A 4,412-nucleotide genomic window follows, 5' to 3' on the forward strand; every position below is an offset into this window, starting at 1 on the left:
TCCCATCGTCATGCGCACACTCGCTTTTGTGAACCGGTAGGGAAGGGAATCCCACTTCTGGAGGACTATCTGGCCAAGCGTGGAGATCCCTGCTCTAGTGGATCACAGCCACTGAGATGCCTTGGGAATTTGCCCTCTGAAACACCAGCTGGCTCCCCCCCCCCAAGAAAACCGGCAGGCGACGTGCTCTGCAGAGGGGGGCCCTTCAGCTCCCACGGCCGGTCACTGGCAGAGGTATCGCCCAGGCTGCTCTGCACAAAGAGACCGGCGCTGCTCTAAAACGTCATCAACCAGCGTTCTAAGGAGAGAGGGCGGGCTTTTTCTCAGGGAGCAAAGTGGGAGGTGCAGAAAGCTTCCTGGTGAAGGGAACAGCTGAGGGGGAATTGAGAGGAGGGAGGGGTTTCCAAAGGGGGGGGCTGAAAAGCGAGAGGAGGTCAACAGTGCTTAGAAGGGCGCTACGAAAGGAAGTGGGTGATGGATGCCAGGAGAAGGGCACACTGGAAGTCAGGGATGTTTCGAAAGGAAAATGGTGAGGGACGTCAGGAGAAGGGCAGAAAGGAAGTCGTCTGTGTTTTTCCTGCTTTTTTTGGCTGCTATGCCTGCTTGAGCCACACGGTGGCACATTTTTCTGTCCCTTAACTATAGAATTGAGGCCATTGAAAAGGCCCAGGATGGCCTTGTTGTTCATGATAGAAAACTGCCATCCCGTGGTCAAAGCCAGTATTGCATCCACAAAAAGAAATCCACTTTTTAAATTGGATTTTAAGGTTATTATCCTGTATCTTTATTATTAACACCTTATTAATATTAATAGGCATTATTAATAGTCAGGTAACACTAAAAGTGTTCATTAAGTGATGGAATTAGAGACAAATCATGGCAGGATTCAAAGATGTCTGACTGCGATTGCAGTGATTATTGCTTTCATAGAGTTTTCCGAGCAGCAAAAGGGAGAAGAAAGTAACTGCATTTTTACTGCTGAATTCTCCTCACCAATCCTCAAGAGTGTCCTGTTGAGGCCACCTAGATGAGATCATGTACCAGCCAGAGATACTGCCTTGGGATCATGCTGGCTGTGTGAACAGGGTGACCTCGTGTAGGCGTGACGTTTAAGGTAGGCAGTGTCCTGCACGCACGCTGCACCTGCCCCTCATCTCTACAGGTAAGCATGAGTTGAGACTTTTTAACGTGTAGAAATGACAAGCAAGTGGCCTATTTACGGCGGGATCACCTGATTCCCTTTTGTGACTTTCTGACAAGGAAAGAGAAAGGAGGCAAAGAAGCCAAATTCCCTTATCAGCCCTGTTACTAAAGGAGCAACTGCCAAACTCACTTCATGGCAAACAGAAATACTGGCTTCTGAAATCAGTCTATTTAGTTTCTTAACTCCTGGTTGCTGAGCATGATGCCATTTCTGGTAACTGTTCCTGCAGGCCCCTGCCCTCCTCCTCCTCCTCCGCCCATCCTAGTAGGGGTGGGGGAGGAAGGGAACTGTAGGAGCTGACAGCCAAGTCCAACTAAGGAAGAGGCGCCAACCATCCTTCTACCCCTGCCACTTAGTTTTTCTTTAGTCCTCAACAGTCTCCACCCCCAAAACTCCCCTCCGCTTTGAGATTCTGACTGCAGAGCCATCACTCTCACACCTCCTCACGCACTGACCTTCACACCTCCACATTCCCACCTGACCCCATCCACCCCCGGGACAGTTCCCTCTAGACAGCTCCTCTAGGCCCAGGTGACCTGTTTGCTTTACCACAGGCCTCCCTAGAAATCCTAGGCAAAAGAGTGCGTGAGAAAACCCCCTTGGAAAAGTCATCTAGGGTGAGGCCCCGATGAGATTTGGCCCCAAAACCAGCATCACAATCCAATTTGAAGAGGCTCGTTGTGCCTCGTGGACACTTTTTTTCCACTCTCTCCCCCAAGAAGCCCTAAGCTGGTTGCATAGGAAAGCCCCCACTGGAAATGGTTAGGGCTCTATAAATTCAGGCTCAAAAACAAACATTTTGGATCAATGTTGGAAGCCTCTAATGGTAATTCAGTGTTAATCCAAAGGCCAAACTTTCCCCCAAGCACACTTTTTGGACAGTCACCGGCGTCGCTATTGGCTTGACCAACAAAGAAACATTTGTGTTTTCCAAAACAAGAACAACTTCAAGGAACATGATGTCTACTTATGGAAGTGCCCTGCTGCATCAGTGGAAAGGAATTCTACTTTTATCTTGATAAGGATACAGACCCTTTCCTGGGCTGAGGATCTCCCTCTCTCTGCAAATTAGCTCTTGTTTAGAGTGATGGTGGCGGGGGGGCATTTCCCAAGGCCCCCCACTTGTTTCAGAATATCCACGTCTAAAGTAGCACTGTACTATCATTGCAATAAAATATTGCTCCTATTTCAGGGCACAATTTAAAAAAATCCTGCCTAATAAGGGGACTCGGAAATAATCCTTTACAGTTCCTGACCAATCAATAAACAGGTGACTGTTTGGTGTGCCTGTGTCCTCCTACGCAGCCCCCCCCCCGTAAGTGCCCCCTGGGGGACCAAATCCTTCCTGAAGAGGGCAAAGGACTCCCGCAGTGCTCTCGTCCCAACAGAGCCAACAGGGCTACTTCCAATGTCCTTTTTATTCTTGTTCCATTCATTATTTTCTGTGGTTTACTCAGTGGAAGAAGAGAAGGCCACGAGGAGAGAGGTGGTGGGAAGGGGGTGGCGGTGTGTGTGTATATTTTGAAATATTTATTCGCCAGGCTGGGTTTAACAGCCTCTTTGAACAACACATTTGTACATGAGTTTTCAAGATACATCTCCTGTACACAACCACTAAACCATGACATGGATTTCAGAGACCGTCTGAGCAACTGATTTAAAAGCCTTTCTTTCTTTCTTTCTTTCTTCTTTTGGACGTTTTGCAGGTGTCGATGAAATAATTAGAAAGGTTTCTTCTTCTTGGAGGATTAGAAGGCAGAAACAAAAAACAAAATTTAACAGAACACCTCAGAAGCATGCAACATTCATTGTGGAAATATTACATCTCTTCAAAAATTGCTATAAGATCGGTGTGCCTTTGGTGCTCCTGCTATCATTGTTCTTTTCACTACTATTCCAAGTATACGTTATGAATCTGGTCTAGCGGAAGGGGGCCGTTGAGGGCAGCTGTCACTGCTGAGCACTGACATTTTACAAAATGCATCCCACTTGTATTGACAATGACATGCTAAAATAACAGGTGAGGCCCGTAACCTAAACTCAGCCGTGTTTCTCAATACAAAAATGCATATTTACAAAATGATAACATATTAAGGAAACAGTTTTCTTCAGAGTCGTTCATGTGGATATATAAATTTACAAGTATATGATTTTTTTTAAAAGCCATTAGGGTATGTGATTTTGCAGAAATAAATAAGCAAATAAATAAAATGAAACAGCAGTAAACAAGTTAAAATTTGAAGAGAGTATCCAGATATTATTTTAGTCTAGCAGCAATTTCTAATTCAGGATGTTGTCCAGAATTACACACTCAATTTTCTTCATCACGAAAGAGGCTACTATTTTGTTTACTTCCCCCCTTACTGACATAGAGGCATAGTTTCATACGTACAATGACCTCTAACTTGAATATTTAATTATTAGGTATGATTTAAATAAAAAGTTAAAAATATACCATTAAAATCTATAAGAAATATTTAGAAATGGACACTAGCTTACATACCATACAAGAGATGTTTACTGTTGACTTTTTCACCCTCAGAAAAAGAAACCACATCAGCTGGGTACCAGCTACAGGTTCACACTCCCTATGTTGTGCCCCAAAGGAACGATAGAGGCATTTAGGAAAACACAACCCAGGGAACAGCAAGGAGCTAGATTTTAATGTTACTGGGGTCTCCAATGCACCCACAATGAGGCACTCCAGAATTGGGTTCTGTCAGGCATTGAAGAATTGTGACGGATGTTCCTTCGGGGGGGGGGGGGGCAGATTAGAACATAGAAGACAATAAATAGCATTTGTGTTGCTCCTGGATACCACCCTTAGCTTGAAGAATTAGGATGACAAAAAACACTTTAGCATTCATCACAGGAATTCAATAACTTTGGGTCATAAACTCAAGCAGATGAAGGTGTGTGTAAGTGTGCATGTGTATATGTACATATACTATACGTATACACACACATACATAATTCACAGAAATGAACCATTTGTCAATACACATACACGTTCTGTGCTTCAAGTTTTTTCCCCTCCTGAACAAGACTTATTGCACAACACTATTTTTACCTTCAGCTCAGCAGAGTCACGTGTGATGTACAATAAAGTTAATGTGCCACCAACAAGACACATTTTTCAAGAAATCTATATTAGGACAAACTTCAATCTCCGATAAGAAGTCTTGCTTTTGCCTGATGAACGAAATAA

The 4,412-nt window shown here is 44.4% G+C and overlaps 1 long non-coding RNA gene across 1 annotated transcript; it reads left to right on the forward strand.

Moving 5' to 3' along the window:
- The first annotated feature begins 325 nt into the window (after nt 1-325).
- On the forward strand, nt 326-3,443 carry LOC139169112 (uncharacterized). The gene is made up of 2 exons (XR_011559427.1): nt 326-1,162; nt 2,911-3,443. It is a non-coding gene; the product is annotated as an uncharacterized lncRNA (long non-coding RNA).
- Nucleotides 3,444-4,412: the final 969 nt, after the last annotated feature.

The sequence above is a fragment of the Erythrolamprus reginae genome, chromosome 6, assembly GCF_031021105.1.
Source record: "Erythrolamprus reginae isolate rEryReg1 chromosome 6, rEryReg1.hap1, whole genome shotgun sequence".
In the NCBI taxonomy this organism is placed as follows: domain Eukaryota; kingdom Metazoa; phylum Chordata; class Lepidosauria; order Squamata; family Dipsadidae; genus Erythrolamprus; species Erythrolamprus reginae.